Below are 20,274 nucleotides of genomic sequence, written 5' to 3'. Positions count from 1 at the left end.
TGCGGGTAGCCTTCCCTGATGGCTTGTATCCGCAACTGCGGGAACAGGCGGGGTACTTCACCATTGGGAGGCTTTTCCTGCGGGAACAGCTGGCGTACTGCGCGTAAGGTCTTCTCTGAGCATGGTTGATCCTGCGGAACCAGTTGGTCCTTGCGCAGACGTCCCTCTTCAAGGTGAGTCTTGCGGGTCCAACTAGGCTCTGCTGGGACCTACCTCTTCACCGTGCTTCGTTCCATCATATTTCTCCCCATCCCCCCACAACGCATACGCCTCCTCGCCATGGACCGCATCATCACCTATCAACAACTGCTCATCTGGCATCCTTAAAGGAATCACCACACGAATCAAGACACATATGATCGATGTCGCCACTATGTTCCATCCGATAATAAACCCACCACCGACCAAACCTAGACTAATAAAGCTACAAAGTCAACCATTGACTTTAAATATATATATTTTTTATTTTTTTTCTTTACCAAACTATAGCCATCGGCCCAAATGGCCAAATGAGGTTTGCATATTCTTGTGTCCACTTGGCAATTTTTTTTCTTACATGGCTTTTTTAGTATTTTAAATAATTAAGTATAAATTAATTTTTTGTGTTATATTAATTGACACAATATATATCCTAATTCTAAGCTAACCTAATGCAATTTTTTTATTTAAAGAACAAATTTATTTAGCGCAAGATTAACATGGTTTTGCGCTAAACTAACGTGGCGTAGAACATTATTTTTTGATCACGTGTCTTTGTATAATCAGTACATTTTTGTTGAAAATTTTAATTGTTTATATTTATTTTGTCACGTTTGATGGTCAAAATGGTTATTTTCAGTACTTGTACGCCACCTGACCCACCATAAACACCGCCCCGCGAGTTTGTCACGGGCAAAAACAACGAGCAAAGCACTGGCTCGGCAAACACGCCGGTGAGAACACCGCCAAGTAACCCGGCCACTGCATGCGTGTGAACAACGCCCAACGTATCATCAACCTTTTGCAACAAAGACCATTTTTTATGGACCACCATCATGGTAAACCACGGGACACTACCCGAGAGAACTCCCATTATAATCGCCGCCCATCCTTGAACTAGACCGGCCCCGGGAGTGATGCAAACGAGGCCGGTGATCATGCCTTGAACGGCGCCTATGACGGAGGGTTTGCCGAAGAAAATGACATCAAGCCAGGTCCAGACAAGGAGGCTGGTGGCGGCGCACATGTTGGTGTTGAGGACGGCCATGGAGGAGTCGATGTTGGCGCTGTAAGGATCTCCGCCGTTGAAACCGGCCCAGCCCATCCATAACAGCCCTGCTCCGGCTAGTGTCATTAGTACATTGTTTGGTGGGAACCTTTCTCGGTCGACTGTTAATCTTGGCCCAACCTACAAACATATATTGCATTATATTATAGCTTTTAGCCTTTTAGTATTTTATTATATATCAAGGACAGTAAGAACCGTGTATATTTATGTATGTTGTATAACGACCCAAGATACATAATTGATTCTGAACTAGAGAAAAATAATATAGATTTGAAGTTAACTCTTTTATGTTTTATGTTAGAAAATAATAGCTTAAACCAAATGACCAATCATAAATATCATTTTTATCGTGTCATATGTGTAGAAGGATCTCAATTTATCATGTATACGGAAAGCAAAACCGGTAAGAAATTAAATAAGAAATTAAAATAGAAGTTATGATCACTTGATATATAAGACAAAGTTCCAAATTAAACAAGCCAATACATATATTTACCAATTATGTATTTATCTATTTAATTAATCAGCATTGCAATGTCATATTGTCATAATCATGCCAACAAACATGGGATAATGAAAGAATATGACAACAAACTTTGTTTAATATTTTGTTAAGTTATTGATGTTTTGAAATCAGCATGAAAATGGTTTGGAAGATGTCATAATCAAATGCTAATAATTAGAACCGGGTACCAACTTCGTCAATACTATAAGTTAAATCATATTTTATAACTTCATTTATAATAAATGATATATATATATATATATATATATAGGGTAAGGTTAAAATGAAAACCCATTTGAATTGTGAAAACCTGCGATAACCCTATGTAACATCATTTTTTTGTGTTACATGTAATATATGTTGTAACATTTAATACAAAACATCGAAACATAAAAAAAAATGTTTTGCTATTTTTTAACATTTTTTTACTAATTTTTATATATGTTTTCAGGAGAGAGAAAAAATTATATTTATATTTACATTTTTTATTCACTTTAATTGTGGACCACAAGATTTAAATATTAATTAAAAACATGTGGTTGAGAATGAGTTTCTAAAGTTTTCACAACTCAAGTGGGTTTTTATTTTATACTTAGCCTATATATATATATATATATATATATATATATATATATATATATAGGAGATTTCAATTAAGAACCCCTTTGAGTTTTAAGAACTCGAAAGAACTCAGTGTAACGATTTTTTTTTTCGAATTTTTTTTACACATGCGTAATATATGTAAGTTACATACACGTAAAAAAATTACAGAATTTTTTACGCACCGAGTCAACTTTTTACACATGTGTAATGGACGTAAAAGTTAGTGTAACCACTTACATATTTATTCCCTCTCATACTTTGACTTTTTTGTCAGATTTAATCTCAACCACATATTCCAATCCATTTAATTAAATGTGTGACATAGAATTGAGTTCTTAAGTTCTTAAAACTCAACATGATTCTCAAAATATCCCTCCCCTATATATATATATATATATATATATATATATATATATATATATATATATAAAGTTGCTATAAAAGATATCACGAAAATTGAAAAATTGAAATTAATTAACCAAAAAAAGGAAACTAACAACTCTAAATACAGGTAGTACCGGTAGACATTGGCCATGAAAGCCAATATTGGCCAATAAGCTGGTGGTGAAATGATAAAAGAGAGATTTGATGTTTCATGTGACTCAGATTCAATTTCTGCTCCCCTTCTCCCCCCCCACTCATTTGTTTCTACGGGACCAGGTAATGCCGAGCAGATGACGTTCACTAGTTGGATAATTAAATTGAGGTTTCATGTGACTCAGGTTCGATTTCTACGTTCACTAGTTGGATCATTGAACTGAATGAGTTTTTAACTCATTGCACTGTCGTACCTTCAAGCGAGTGTTTACGGACGTTGACCTTAGATGACGTTTTGTCTAAATTAAAAGACGAGTGTATTATAATATGATGAATTTAATCAATAATCCATTTAAAGATTAGTTGGTCATAAAAAAAATAGAAAGAAAAAAAAGGCATGACCCATGAAAGATCCCTGGCAACTAGGATATCCCAACATATAAAGTCAAGGTCAACGATACATCTCTTCATTTTTCTTTTTCATCTAAAAATATCATATTGATCTATTACATCTAATATTTTTTTATATTCATACCTTAACTTATACAAAACAAGATTTTACTTGATTATAACTTTTCACATGCATTATATTGAGACTATTATTTAATTTACAAATTAACACATCATGTAGTCTTTAAATAATATCATCACATAAAAAAACTTTAGAAAATAATTAAATAAAAATATAGTTATAGTTAAAGTTGTACTAACCCAATAAGCAGCTGTGAAACCAGCAACTCCAGATGATAAATGAATAACATAACCACCAGAATAATCCATGACACCCCAATGAAACAAAAAACCACCACCCCACAAGCTGAATGCACCAACCGTGTACGAGAATGTCAACCACAATGGCACAAAAGCCATCCAAGCCTTGATGTTCATCCTCACTAGCAACGATCCCGCCAACAAAATCACCGCTATTGCTGCAAACACACATTGAAACCACACCATTGACGCCATGGGATAGAAAGGCGTTATCATCGCGGTCTCAGGCTACATTAATTAACATAAATTTTAGTATAAGTAATGAGATACTATATATTTTTTTAACTTGCCATATTCCTCTCATATACATCTTCATTTAGATTCCATAAAGTTGTATACCTTTTCTTAATTATAAGAGAATTATTAATAAAAGAAACTTAAAATTCATAAAAATCACTTTGTTGGTATAAAAATCACTTGTTAAAATTTATGCATCATATATTTTAAATGAATATAAATAAGAAATTAAACTGTCGAAATAACGACAAGATATATACTAAGAATCATAAGAAACATTTTAAGTGTGTTAAATGAGTCGTGTTTATGGATATTAGTGGACTGAACATGATAGAAACTTGAACTAGATATATAATTCTATAAATCATATATTATCGTGTCGTGTCAAGAATTCAGACATTTAAAACTAATTAAGATTTGTCAATGAACTTGATCGATGACTAATTATGAAAGTGACAAAAATAAATAATCATGACTAAAAAAACACGTACCGTGCCGTTATGGTAGTTGTGGGTTGATGCCGGCAGGGCTGCTTGCTTGATCAGAAACTTCTGACCAAGCGCGGGGCCAGCTCGGCCCCAAAAGGGGAGAAGCTTCTCCCCAAACGACATCTTGTAAGCCCACGTTACCCTGAGAAGGCGTATAACGCCATGAAAGCTGAGTTAACCGCCCATTTCTTCTTCACAATGCTTCCATAGAGGATGACAAGCCCCGGAACACTTTGAAGGCCGACGAGGGTGGCGGAGATCATCTGCCATGCGTTATCGCCTTTGTTTAGCCAGTCGGGTGATGCGGCCGACGGCTGGTAAACGGAGGGTAAGATGGAGGCAGCCATGATCGGAGCGGGTGGTGAAAATGAAGAGTAGACTTCTCGTGTGTATGGAGGAGATTCATATAGGAAGATTCAGAGTATATTATTAATATCATGTGACTACGTTTACTTTTTCATTTCATGGTATTTTTTTAATTATTTATTTTAAAATTTATTTTTCTAACGTTGAACGCTAAAGAATTAAACCAAACATAGCTGTAGTTGAAATAAATATTTACATATTAAGAATAAGATATTTGCATTTATAGTTAATTATTTGTTTTTATGGTATTCTATTGAAATAAAAGTGATTCTATTTTTAGTGATGTTGTTAATTTTTCATATATTTTTATGGTATTACAAAGATGATTCTTCTTTGATTATATTGTTAATCATTAGTATTTATGGTATTTACTATTCTAGTAGGTTTTCTAAAGATAGAATAGGTTTAGTTGATTAGTTAAAAAATCTGTTTTTGGTTATACATATTGGTTGTTGTAACTTTGTCATTTTTTTTTTCTAATAACGCGTTATATTAAATATGCAAATAAAACAGAAAATCAATATCATATAGAAAAACACATTAAACGCGACAATTAGCGAAACATACTGCAAGTGTTGGCATATAGTATTTTATTTTATTTGCAATTAATTTCATCTAACTTGTTTTGTTTTACAAATATGTATTCTTGGTTTTTAAAAGCGCACTTTAAGCACAAAAAACGTAAAGCGACGTACACAAGGCGATGGCATTATCGCTTTTGCCTACACAAGGCGACCAAGTACAAAAGGCACAAGTGAGACGCGGTTTTTAGGCAAAAAAAAAAAGCATGCCTGAAGCGCACCCTTTTTGTACACGTGTCGTTTTTATGTTTCAGAATGCTGTACCAAGTGCTTTTTAGGTTGTTAGTGTAGCTAACTTACGTACTAAATCCTATATGAAGCTTATTATAGCTAAATATTTGGTTGGGATGCTAAAATCTATAAGATGTTTTTAAAAATATATGTACAAACATTATGCCTCACGTACAAAAATTGGTGCGCTTTGCACTTTGTGCTTCAGTTTTAGACCCGACCGCTTTTTGTGTGTTTCTCGCTTTTTAAACCAAATATGTATCATGTATATGTACATGTACCGATTAAAGTTCGCCATAAATAGACTCATGTAATCGGATGGATTAATTCAATACATAGAACCGAATTTGTGTCATTGACATTCTGGTCCGGTGACCCCTGAGGCGATGATTAAAACTTTGAGATCTTATGGTTTCAAGTTCGAAACTTAACTCAATGAGGCTTTTCTACAGTGGTGGGTATCCTCATTTATGATGTTTTTGGGTGAGTCAGACTTGAAGCGTCAAAATCGGTATGGACGATTGACATTCCGTCTTAAAAAGATACACTCGGGTATTGAGGGTAGTTTCAGATTAAAAAAAATAACCAAATTTATTTTTAATGTCTAAAACCTATATAAAAGATAAGCTGTCAATTATATCAGAAAAAATATATAGTACTAATTGTCATAAATTCATACAACTAAATTTATAATGGTGACAGAAATGTACACATATAGAAATGTAGGAATCTGTATTCAATAATAAATACAATAAATAAAAGTCTTTTTTGTCTAATTCATGTGGATTTTTTTATGAAGTTGACCATTAATAGTATTATTCTAATAATTACAGGATTTAAAATATAGCGATAACTTCGGTTTTGATCCCCGTGGTTTTTTTAAATTATCAATTTTAGTCAAATAGTTTATTTTAGGCTTTTATGGTAGTTTTATTTTACCATCAATTTTAGTCCAGGCCTTTAACGCCATCCACCAGATCGTTAGTTAGCCTCACATGAGGGGCTTCTTTTGTCATTTTAAACTATGAAGAGCTTTTTATGTCAAGTTAACACATTACTTTTTAATAGCCAGAATGATTTTTTTTCCTAAAATCATGAGAACCTTAAACCACCAGCCATTATGTCGATGAAGCAGAACAACCGATTTTTCAGTGTCTTCCCTTGAATGATTCTTCAACTTCGTACACAATGGACACTAATATGTGGATGATACGCGGTTGTTGGGAGCATTTTGATCCAATACGAGTATATGGTGAGTTTTTAGGTTATTTTTTCACAATTTTTTTTTATTATGATCTATAATTTTTGTTTTCTTTTGCCTTTTAGGTGAAGACCCTACTATTTTTTTTCATTGACGATCCACCATGGTGGAAGGTTTACAAAGGCCCCAGGTAGAAGATATGCGAATGGTCGGGTAAGCTATGTTGATATGATAGATCAAGATAAATTTTCACTTCAGGTGGTTGATGATATGATACAACAGATTGGTTATTCAACGGAAGATGTGGTAGATTACCATTTTAGGATTCCTGAGGGTGACGAAATAGATCTTGATTTTGATTTAAGAGCTTTAGGTAACGACACAGATGTGCTTAATATGTTGAAGTATGTCGATAGGTTCAAAGTGATAGACATTTTTATTAAGCATGGGGAGAAAGCATTAACAACTAGTGGTGATGAGGAAGTGAACATGCTTGATGTTGACAATAATGATGAAGAGACTGATGATGCTTCTGAAGATTCTGATTTTATTGTTGATGAAGATAACATGCTTGTAGATTTTGAAGTTGATATGGAGGAATTTAGAGCAGCTGTTGATGTGGATGTTGGGGATGAAGATCTGGATAATGATGGTTTAGATGATGATAGTGACTTTGAATTAGATCTAGACAACTATGATAGTTTAACTGATGTAGATAATGACCCTCCTATTAAAACAACACTTATGAGGTTTAGAAAGAAGAAAAAGAAAATTGCCAAGGATCCGGTAGCCGAGCCCTTTTATGTTTGCCAAAAATTTTCACATAAAGAAGAAATCAAAGCACTAGTAAAGACTTATGCCATTCAACTAGAAGACAACTAAAAATAGATCTAAGATAGGGGTGGTGGATTGGAAAAGTTGGTGTTTATTTGATGTAACGTGATTGTTGGTTTTGGTTTTTGGATTTCAGCGTCTTTCTCCGTCTTGGTGATAGTCGTTGGTTGTGTCTTTTTTTAATGAAAGTCAATTTTCAAAAAAAAAACTAGAAGACAACTATGCATTGCTAAAAATGACAAATCAAGATTTCGTGTGGAGTGTTTTGGAATAAATCAAGTGGATCAAAAAGTTTCAAGTGGGCCCAAAGGAAAAGGAATCCAAAGCAAAGGTTATTCAGTAAGTTCCCAAAAAACAACAAGGTAAACCTGCCCTTGGGTATTACATGTATCCAACCACAACTTAGAGTCTTCATGGGTTGTGAAGACATTTAAAAACGAGCACACTTGTCTTCAAACCAGAGAAGTGAGGTTGTGCACAATGAGTTTTCTTGCCAGAGAATTCGTGCCCAAAGTTGCAGTTGATCCTAACATAACCGCAAAGACACTCCAAGATGAAGTCCAAAAGAAATACCAAATACAAGTGTCGGATCAGAAAGTCAGCAGGGCAAAGGCCATGGCGACTGAGAAAGTTGAAGGTGATTATAGAGTGCAGTATGAATTATTAAGGGATTGTTGTGCAGAGTTGATGAGATCCAACCTGGGAACAACTGTGAAGAATGAGGTGGAAAGAGAGTTCAACCCGTCAAGTACTACTAGACAGTTCAAGAGAATCTATATATGTCTAGGGGCTTTGAAAACCGGTTTCAAAATGATTGGAAGAGAGATCTTAGGATTGGATGGTTGTTTCATGAAAGGACCCTTTCCTGGGCAGATCTTAACTGCGGTTGGTATGGATTCGAGTAAAAGATTTATCCAGTGACATATGCCTTGGTTGAAGCTGAAACCAAAGATTCATGGACTTGGTTCTTAGAGTGTCTAGGAGGTGACCTAGATCTATATGCTAACTCCAACTTCACATTTATTAGTGATAGGCAAAAGGTAAAGAATGTCACATTTATTTCATGTTTATAACTAGGGATGGGCAAAATCGGTACTGGTATCGATCGGTACCGGTACCGATTGGTACCGGTACCGAAATCGGTACCGATTGGTACCGGTACCGAAATCGGTACCGATTGGTACCGGTACCGAAATCGGTACCGATTTGGTACCGTCGGTACCAAATCGGTACCAAGGTTTTGAGTTTTCGGGACCGGTACGGTACTGGTACCGGTATTTCCCGAATTTTACCTTAAATACCGGTACGGTACCAAGCTCATCCCTATTTATAACCTATACTTACTAACTTGTCTATCATTGCAGGGCACCATACCAGCTTTAGAAGATGTATTTCCAAGAGCTGAACATAGATTTTGTTTAAGACATATTCAGGAAAATATGAAGTCTAAGTGGAGGGGTCAATTGTTTAAGAACTTGCTTACGAGGTGTGCTTTTGCAACTTCAATTCCATTTTTTGAAAAGGCTATGAAAGCAGTATACAACGAGGATAAAAGTTTACATGATTGGTTGAAACAAATTCCACCGAAGCATTGGAGTAAAGCCCATTTTAGTGGTGCATCCCCTTTACTTTATGTCATTGTGTTGTGTTTATGAATATTCAATATTTACTAAATGTTAGATAATTAAACTTATGCAGGGAGATCAAAGAGTGATGTGCTTTTGAACAATCTTTGTGAGGTAATCAATCGTCAATTAGTAGGTGGATGAGACAAGCCCATTATAACATGCTTAGAGTACATTAGGGAGTATTGTATGAAAAGAATTGTGAATGTGAGCAAGTCAATTGCTAAGTGTGATGGACCGCTAACTCCCAATATTACTAAGATTTTTGATGCAATAAAGACCGAAGCCTCACAATATAAAGTGATTTGGAATGGGAGGAACAAGTACCAGGTTAGCGGGCCTTCTTTAAATCAATGTGTAGTTGATGTTGACCAGAAAAATTGTTCGTGTCGAAAGTGGGAATTGACTGGAATCCCATGTAAGCATGCCGTGGCAGTCAATTGGAATATGGTTAAAAATAGTATTTGATGTTGGCAGCCCAGAATCTTGAGTATCTGAAGTGTACATGTTAGAGACTTGGAAAAAGGTATACGAAAAAACCATTGACCCAATAAATGGTAGGGAGATGTGGACCCCGTTTGAATGGCCAACAACACTTATACCTCCGAAACATCACAAACAAATTGGGAGACCGAAGAAAAAGAGGAAGAAAAGTGCAGAGGAATTGCAACTTGTTAACAAAGGGAAAATGACTAGGATTTCAAACACGGTGACATGTGGAAAGTACAAGCTGAAAGGTCATAACCAAAGATCATGCGCGGGTCAGGGTGCTACATCACAGCAGTCAACAGTTTAAACTTCACAACCATGAACAATTATGCTTTTCTGTTTTTTTTTTTTGGATTGTTTGTCTTTGGTTAGGTCTTTTGGTATTATGTCGGATAAATGGTTTATGATATTTTGGTTTATGGTTTAGGTAATGGTTTGAACAATGGTTGAATGATGGTTTTATTTTATGACTGTTTTAGTACATTATGGCTCGGATTTATATCATACGCAAACAAAGAAAGCATTTTATTAATTGTAGAACTTTCAACAGCATTCAATTAGAAACAAAATACAATAAAATCTTTAGTACATTAAAACAAAATTAATGACCTTTATAACATTATAGGTCATTTTGGTGCGAAATACGTCGGAGTAAACTACTATCAGGTCATAATTTTAACAAAGAACATCAAAGTGAAAACCTAACTAAGAGCTAAAGAAAACTTCAGCCTTCAATTTTTAATCCCTGCTGTAAGAAATAAACCGCAGCAAACTGCATTTTTGACAGCATCAAAATCCAACAATCCAACAAAAACTGCACGTTTGACAGCATCAGTCGCGCTCTTGACACCATTAAAATGCAGCAAAAACTGCCCTTTTGACAACATTAAAAGCAGAGACAAATCCCCAAATTCCAACATTAATACACGAAAACCCTAATTTACAGGTGCAAATTAAACAAAATTCATAAAAAAAAACTTTCTTTCATGTGCCACGGAAAATCAGAAATAGTGCTAGCAGATCTGCAAAATGTAGAAAACAACATCAGTTCCACAAATATTGATGAGTAAAGCATAATAAAGCAAACTAACAGTGGTTGCCAATCCAATTATTTAAGAAAAAAATGAGTACTCGGCACATACAAAGGTAAATCATGATAGTAGACAGATTAAAGATTTGCAATCACTAAACTCATATAAATCAATGTCCGCATGCAATTCTAATTTATATTATAAGATCTACACATACAATAAAGAGATACTAAAGAAAGGGATAGCTATATTGTTTATTAATGTTTTCAATTTATGACTGAAAGCAACTATAATCGAGCACCCTAATCATGACATATCGAAGACGAGATTATATTAGTATTGTTTATTATGGCTAGACTGTATAGAGTACTCGAAACCCGATTAACCCAACCCGAAAAAACCCAAACCCGAAAACACCGTGAGAGATTTGGGTTGGGCTTCGGGTCTAGAATTTGAACTTTGAAACCCGAATAACCCGACAAGAAAAACCCGAAATGCGAAAAACTAACGTGAAGAACACCCCTACCGGCAACAGACGAATCGAAGCCGCAACAGTCGAAAGTCTCACAATTGCCGAGTGACCACCAAATAGGGCCTAAAAACAAAACTTAGCATTTCATCAAACAATTTACATGCACTTAACTTCAATAAGCAAGAAACAAAATGCTAGCACGAAAGTGACTTTCCTCAAATTAGACCTCAGAAAAAGAAAACTTAAATACCATTCAGAAGAAGTAATGTACGTACCGACGACTGTCCTCCGTAAGTTTGTTGCTGGAAACCTCCAATTAAATCACCGCCGACCTAAGCCCGTGACCGAAAACGTCAAATAAAAGTTTGATGATGGAAACAGAATCCTCACCTTCATCAAACGACATCGAAGGGAGGATCAATTAGCATTTGCGGTGACGAATAGAGTCGCTCTCTGCATTTGTGTGTTCTGAGAATAAGAGAATAATAATTAAATTAACAAAAGGGTCTGTGAACTTCTTTGAAATTTAATATATATATATATATATATGTTGACATAAAAAAGCTCTTCATAGTTTAAAATGACAAAAGAAGCCCCTCATGTGAGGTTAACTAACGATCTGGTGGATGGCGTTAAAGGCCTGGACTAAAATTGATGGTAAAATGAAACAATTGTACCATAAAAACCTAAAATAAACTATTGGACTAAAATTGATAATTTAAAGAAACCACGGGGATCAAAATCAAAGTTATCTTTAAAATATAAATACAAGTATATATAAAATTCATTTTAAGGAAGCGCTCGCAAGATGTTAAATGTCAATACACACGATACATGCTGAAACTAAAATGTATGATTATTTTTAAACTATTTATTAGGCTAAGACGTATGGCCTCCAAAGAGTGTTACGGACTTACGGGATGTTGGCGTGGCGCTTAATCCCTGCTGGGAACACTGTGCCACACGCCACTATATCCACACGCGAAAAGTGTGTGCGGGGTCTAGCTCATGTAGGCCCTTCTTTTTTTTTTAATGTTTGTTCGAGACAACCGCTCTTTTCCTAGTTTAATAATAATAAAATAGTTAATTAAACTATTATATACACAAAAACCCATTAACCATTTCAACGAAACCATCATTTAATCATGAAATGAGATACACACAGCACACTACACTTGGATTTGGTTGAACATATATATATGGACACTACCGGCTCTTATCCCCGATGAAGACTAAATATAATTTAAGTTTTAATATTTTTTTATTTATTTATGTGTTTATTATTTTTATTTATGTATTCTAAACTATTTTAATGCTTAAATTTACTTTTGAATATTTAATTATTGACTTTTTACGTTTTAATTTATTTTAAAAATATTAGACATAAACTGTATTAAATATAAACAAAAGTAGAGAATGATAAGTATAACATAGGTTGAGTGGTGGGGTTATATGATGGAGGAGGTGCTGAGGTGACGCTAATGCGACAAATGGTGAATGACGGGTACAACTGATAGCCCTAGGGTGGTGGGAGTGATCATCTCACCCTTAATCGTCTTTCATCGTCTCTCCTCCACGTATGCAGCAACCAGCATGTCAGATTTCTACCATTCCATCAAAAGCCACCTCAATTCATCTTTCAACGGTGGAAATTGTCATCTTTCACCCTAACACATCTTTTATCCATTTTAAATAATGAAAACTAAAAAAAATTAATAAGCACTATTTTATAAAATCTAAAAATTAATTATTAAATAAAATTTAGATCATTTAAAAATTAATAGAAATACCATAAAATATAGTTTAAAATACTAAATAAATATATAAAAAAATAATCCTCAACATCTGACTCGCTTGTGTCGTAATTGTGATGTTGAATCGTAACTACGAAGGTAAGATTATTTTTTTAAAACCACAATGTAATGTGATTAAGTTCACAGTTCATATAGAAGTTTTTGTACTAACGAAGTATCTTAGAAAATGCTTCAGTCCTCGTACACCTATCAAGTGCATTGTTGTAGAGCTGGTTGAATTTTGTGGTCATGGATTTCAAATCTTCCAAGTTTGATTGAAAAGATTTGGTGTTTCGTGCGGTTTTCTACACCAACATTATGTTGGAATGCCGCTAATATGTAACGCCCGTTAATTTTCGGTTCAAGGATTCGAAGCTTGTAAAGTATATATATTTCTCGGGATTTAACTAACATTTCTCGGAAACCTTCTCGTCATCCCGGTACGTTAGAACATTGAACTTTTCAACCAAGATGTTAATTATCAAAAATTTGAAGGGCTAGATGTGAAAAATTTTATATCATAAACCTAACCCTAAACACTTTCCTCATTGTTCCGATCGGCAGCCTCCAGCCCCCCCCCCCCCTACGATTTGTCTTCTTTCCAGCCAAGGTGTGAGCGTAAAACATCAATTGAAGGTTAGTTCTACGATTCCCCAAGTCTTTTACACCTTAATTGATCTTTATATTACGCGTATTGATCGATAAACGACTTGTTTTAGGTTAACCGGGTGGCTGTCCAATTGAGCAGTTTCGGGACTGTTTTGGTTGAGGTTTTTTCACCAAAATCTTCCTAGGTATGTCTAGTATAACATACTTAAAAATCATGTTCATTGGTGTTCGTTAGATTGGTCAACTAGTTGTAGTTTGATTGTTAGTGTTCGGTTGACTAGAATTGTAGTTTTATGGGTTTAACGCGAGGGTTGAAGTGATTAACAACCAATTCAGCTCGGGGGAACTTGGTTTGATGTACGGGCTGTTGAAAAATCATTTTTATAAGTTATGGGGCTGAATTGGTTGTCGGTTACTCAAACGGGTCGGTAGAACGCGCAATTGCGTTTATTGAATAGTTGGTGCGTTGTACTTGCGAGTTACCGACCCATTTGACTCGTGTAGTGTCGGGTGGACTTGTTGGCTGTGATTTTATCATATTGGGTCCACACGGGGCTGAGTTGAATGTTAACGGCCTAAACGACTCTTAAACGCGCGTGTTAGCGTCACCTAGTGCTTCCGGGGGTAAATTGGGAATTCTTTATTCCCGGGAGTATCTAAGGGTCGTGTTGGTGAATGTAAGGTGCCGGGGGCTGTTATGATTGAGTTTGATGAGATCGAGACTTTAGGTAACTCGAACCATGTTAGAACGTCTCGTAGGATAAACGAGTCCTTTCGATGTCGATTGTAATGTTTGTATGTAAACCGCCAGGTGTTTGAGTTTTGGGATTACTTAGGGATTACTTAGCTCGTGGTGAATACGTGTCGTGTGTCAGGTGAGTTCATGATGCCCCTTTTTACTTTTTAAGATTTTGGGCTAGCATGCACACCTAAGCGATTTTGCTTGATGAATTGTTTAAAATTATTTTGGATAGGCTTACTTGTATAGGGTAGGCCTTAAGATGATATTATCGTATGTATGTATGTATGTATTATTGTATGGCCAATATTTGGCGATGTTAGTAGTCGTTATCGACTACGGATGTTACGTATGCCTACTTTGTGTTTGCATACATTGGATGAGATGATACGTGTTTGGGTTGTACGTTTGCTCGACCCTGATGTTATTACTTGGATGTTATATATATATATATATATATATATATATATATATATATATAGGGATGTACTTATAAAGATGTTTATATATATGTATGTATGTATGTATATATATATATATAAGGATGATTATTTATTGATGATGATGGCCTAACTGATGTATTCCTTTTATATTTTAAAATCCTTGGAATGACTATTATGATTACTATTATTGATGTTATTTATTAAAACTTGAACTCACTCAGTTCAAGCTGACTTTGTGTGCATGTTAGTGTGAGTTTCAGGTTAGGAGGAGGATGCCTTATCGCTTGGACGTGCACTACTTGGACGGTGAATGGCATACGTGGATGGAAGATTCAAATATTAAACAATTCTTTTTAAAAGTTTTATCAAATATATTTAAATTGGTTTTGGACATAATTCCCGGGTTTTGGGAACTTGTTTTATTAATTGTGGTTTTCCGCTGAATTATACTCTGAATTGATTGTTTTAATGAAATGAACTGTTTTCAAGTTTAAGTATTTTTATAAGTATTATGTATGAGTACCAACTGTAGGACTCCCGGGATTCGGAGTCTTACAAGTTGGTATCTAATCCATGGTTCGAGGGATCCGAGCATCCCCGAATGCTTGGACTCGAACTGTAAGAGAAAAACTAGTATGCCTACCGCGAGTAGCTGCACGCCAAGAGGTAACTTTAAATAGTTTAGTCATTCCTTTGAATTTTAAAGTTTCCAGTATGTGATTAATTGTTAAGTGTTATATAGAATGCTAATGGGGTTAGGGGTAGGGGGTGAATAGGACGGGCGGGTAAAGCAAGCGACTAATTACACTTGATCAACGTCATTAGCAGTTTACCCTTACTTTACATGTTCTAAATGGCACTTGTACTTGACCATGTTAAAATTATGTCTTTGTAGGGATAAGTCATGGTTAATACTCGAGCAGCTAAGAGAGGTGGTTCTAGTGTTCGTGGCCGTGGTCGAAAGCCACATGCTGAAGCTGAGCGTGAGATTCCTACTTCCCAGCAGGAAGCCCCGATTCATGAGGAGAGAGATAACCCCGCCTTAGATCCTGCTATGCGCGCGGCTATCGCGGATGAGGTTTACCAGGTGCTCCATAGCTCCATTCCCGAGATCGTTGCTGAGGCCGTCAGGGCCATGGAGGAGTCATTGGTTGGTAAGAGTTCGGATAAGGGAAGGAAGGGTAATGAGACGCAGGTCGAGGAGTAGGAGGAGGTGTTTGTGCTGGGTGGAGATGAGACGAAATGCAGACTGTTAGTGTATCTACTCGGGGTTGCTCGTATGGTGACTTTAAGAAGTGTGACCCCCTTCTTTCGATGGTACCAAGGATGCGTTGGCAGCACATCAGTGGGTGAGGGAGATGGAGGCCGTTCTGAGGTTTAGTAAATGTAAGGGGGATGACATGGTGACTTATGCTATTGCCTCCTTTCCTTCCGAGGCACTGTGTTGGTGGGATAACTTGGCGCATGCTATGGGTGATCGTTCGATTAGGAGGATGACATGGGATGAGTTGAAGAAATTGGTTCTTGATCAGTTTTGCCCTCTGCATGAATTGATAAGATGGGACAGGATTCTTGACCTTGGAGGTGGGTAGTTTGACGCATCGGGAGTATACCACAAATTTTTACCAGATGGCCCGTTTATGTCCCGATTTGGTTACTCCCGAAGCCAAGAGGATTAAAAGTATGTGAAGGGGCTTCCGGCAGATATTTGTAGGGGTGTGGTGACCACCGACATGAACTCTTTTCACTCGGTGGTTACCCTAACAGGTACATTGTATGATCAGAGGGAGAAGTTACCGCCGACCGAGACTAGGAAGACGTGGAACACAAATTCGTACGGTAAGCGGCCCGGGGGAAGCAATTTTAATTCGTTTGGGAAGAGGGTAAAGACTGAGACTTTGGATGTTAAGAGGGATGCGGCGTTTGGAAATTGCAAGAAGTGCGGGAGACTGCACAAGGGTGAATGTAAGAGTGGGTCTGGTTCTTGTTTCCGATGTGATAAGGTTTGACACCCCCATTTTGAGTGTTCGACGTTGACTTGTTTCCGCTGTAAGGGTGCCAGCCACTTGGCATCGAACTGTCTTACTACCAAGGCGGGGGGGGGGGGGGTCCGGTCAGGGGACTTCCTCGAGGGGGAAGGTGGAAGAGAAGCCGAAGGCCAGGGCGAGGGCCTTCAACATCTCCAAGAGAGAGGCAAAAGATGATGCAGATGTTGTTTCAGGTACTTTCTCCTTATCTATTCTTATATTCTGATGTTACAATTTCTCATTCTTTCGGGATCGTATGTATGATCGTGTAGCTAAGTAGTAGTGTAATGTTATCCCAGGTACCTTTTTACTTGATGAATTACAGGCATCGGTTTTATTTGATTCGGGTGCCAGTAGAAGTTTTGTGTCAACCGCTTTCTGTTCCTCGCTGAATAAATCACCCGAGCGCGTAGTCGATGTATTTGAGGTTGAGGTTGCCGTAGGAAAGTCCTTTTCCGTGTCTAGGGCTATTCAGGGTTGTTCCATCGAGTTGTCTGGGTATAGATTTCCGGTGTGGTTGTAATTGATGTCGCTTGGCTGTTTCGATGTGGTGCTTGGGATGGATTAGCTCGCAAGTGTTGATGCTCAGATCGTTTGTGGTCAGAAACTTGTACGTCTAAGGGCCCCGGATGGGACCCAAATTACGGTCTTCGGTGATCGGAATGGTGCGACGCCACATATCATATCCATGCTTAAGGCGGGAAAGTTGATGCAGCGGGGGTGCGGGGTGTATCTGGCGTATGCTATAAACGTGAATACCGAGGCGACTACCGTCGGTGATGTTCCTATTGTTCGGGATTTCTCGGATGTATTTCCAGATGATTTGTCAGATGTGCCACCGGATCGCGACGTCGAGTTCCAAATATACCTTGTACCGGGCGCCAAACCCGTTGATCGAGCCCCTTACCGTCTAGCACCAAATGAAATGAAAGAACTTATGGCTCAATTGGAAGACTTGCTCGACAAGGGCTTCATTTGACCGAGCATCTCACCTTGGGGTGTGATGTGCTAAAAGTAGTTATTAATTTATTAACTAAGTAAACGCTAATCTAGACACTAAGTAATAATTATAGACTCTTAACTTAACTAAAACTACTAACCGGCAAGTGAACCGGTCGACTCTAGTACAGCTAAGTAAGTCCGGATATCGAACCCACGAGACTCTTTTGATTACGTTAACTAGCTAAATTAGACTCAACTACAGACACGACTATTTATTATTATTATTATTATTGGGGGGTTTTACTTAAAACTAAGATTAACCTAATATTAAAACTAATTAATAAAACTAAAGACGACTTAACTTAGGACTTAATTCAAATGATGACAAACAACCACCTAGGCTAGAATTCCTAATGTATCAATTGTCAATTGGTTGGAAAATGCATGTTATGGAACTGGGATCTTAAATTATTCACTTAAAGAAAACCCAAACAGGACCCCTGACCCTTCTCAAGAAGACACCTATGGATTTCTATTAAATTCTTAAAAACACCAGTTTAATTAGACTCACTTACGGTCTCTAATTTATTTTATGATAAGTACCTCTATAAGAAATCCTACCTTATGGCGCGGAAATCAAAGGTAGTTAAAAGTATTCACTCGACTAGATAAACAAGGCTGAAAAATCAAACATAGACGGACTCCTTACGAAGAACTAAATCTAGCAATCTTAAACAACCAAGACTTATCATATAATCTATCACCTCTCAGCTATTTACATTAGCGGTACACTTAGGTCTATTTGATTTATTAATATTGTTCCCATGGCCTTATTGCAAATCAACCATAAATTAGTCAAAAACACAAAGTAGATGATCTAACAGAATCCTATCATATGACAGACAATCACCAAGGAAACTGTGAAACAGTAAAACTCGTCAAACAATCCTAAGCACACGTATGCATCGAATAAATAACAAGAAACCTCTTACTTAATCATAAACCATAACAAAAGCAGAATCAAAACTAAAATCCAATGTCAACAAAAGTTCATCATAAACCTAGGTGGTTTAGAGGTTTAGCCAACAACCATACTCAAGAACAAACCAAATAAATAAGGTTCAAATAATAAATTTATGATGAAAGTAATAAATTCAAACCAATAATAATGATGCTTGGATAAATAGGTGTTGAACCCAGACGCTATCTGGTTGGCCAAAGGCGTGCTATCTTTTTTTTTTCTCTTTCTTTTCTTCTTGCGTTTCCTGACTTCCTCCTGATTGTTGTGCGGCTCCAAACTTGCGCCTCTCCCCAGATCCCAAGAGAATAACAAATTCGATATATATCCCTCCACTCCAATGACTGCCGACATCAGATATTCCCTAGTGGGCCGGTATTCCCACTATCAAAATTTGGTGGGCTGGAAACTGAATTTGTGGCATGAGCTCCAATCTTGAATTTAACCCATTTAATTAGTTGACTTGTATTTAATTTAGCCCAAGGTTAATCCATTACAGTAGTTTCGTGATAGGTAACCGACCCAACTTCAAACCCTTTTTTGGAGTGACATAAATAAACATGAAATAACAAAAAATAATAATAATAAGAGTGAATGCAATTAACAAATAATGTCGGCAACTTTAAACTTTATGCATCACATTTTCTTTTTTCGTTTTTCTTTTTTTTCTGTTTAAATGCAAAATCCATTATTTAGATAAATCATATTAATTTTAATAACTAATATAGAAGCAATTATAATAAACCATGAAAATCATAATAGATAAAAACTTGTTTAGAGTCTTATTCATCAGTGACAACTTTTATTAAAAATACTTCATTTGGGTCGTTGTCTCTTAAAACTTTAAAAACCCACATATGAACAAAATATTAATAATATTCAATAAAAACTTGGCTCACAAACACTTAAAAGTGTAGAGAATATTTATATAATAATATGTATAATTGAGACCACATCAGGGTGCCCCGGTCCTATTCGTTAAGAAAAAGGACGGTAGCATGCGTTTGTGCATTGACTACTGTGAATTGAATAAACTCACTGTTAAAAATCGGTACCCCCTCCCAAGGATCGACGACTTATTTGATCAGCTCCAAGGAGCTAGTTGGTTCTCGAAGATTGACCTTAGGTCCGGGTATCATCAGTTGAAAATTCGGGAGGAAGATATTCCTAAGACTGCATTCCGCACTCGTTATGGACATTATGAGTTCCTCGTGATGTCTTTCGGTTTGACCAACGCAGCGGCTGCGTTCATGGATCTTATGAACCGAGTGTGTAGGCCGATGCTCGATCGTTCGGTTATTGTGTTCATCGACGACATTCTTGTGTATTCCAAAAGCGAATCCGATCACGCCGGTCATCTGACGGAAGTTTTGGAAGCTCTGCGAAAGAACAAGTTGTATACGAAATTTTCTAAGTGTTCCTTTTGGTTATGCGATGTAAGGCCCCGAACCCCAGGAACCCCACA

General features: G+C 36.6%; 1 pseudogene across 1 annotated transcript; it reads right to left on the bottom strand.

The window, feature by feature from the left end:
• Nucleotides 1-213: 213 nt before the first annotated feature.
• Nucleotides 214-4,877, bottom strand: LOC143549754 (ammonium transporter 3 member 1-like; annotated as a pseudogene). The gene is made up of 4 exons (XR_013138191.1): nucleotides 4,412-4,877; nucleotides 3,624-3,911; nucleotides 811-1,387; nucleotides 214-410 (listed from the first exon to the last, which is right to left on the bottom strand). The product of XR_013138191.1 is annotated as an ammonium transporter 3 member 1-like (transcript).
• Nucleotides 4,878-20,274: the final 15,397 nt, after the last annotated feature.

This window comes from Bidens hawaiensis, unplaced genomic scaffold, assembly GCF_021521415.1.
Source record: "Bidens hawaiensis isolate Kalapana, Puna unplaced genomic scaffold, B.hawaiensis_p1.1 tig00015774_1, whole genome shotgun sequence".
Taxonomy (NCBI): domain Eukaryota; kingdom Viridiplantae; phylum Streptophyta; class Magnoliopsida; order Asterales; family Asteraceae; genus Bidens; species Bidens hawaiensis.
This window is presented reverse-complemented; position numbering and strand designations above follow the sequence as displayed.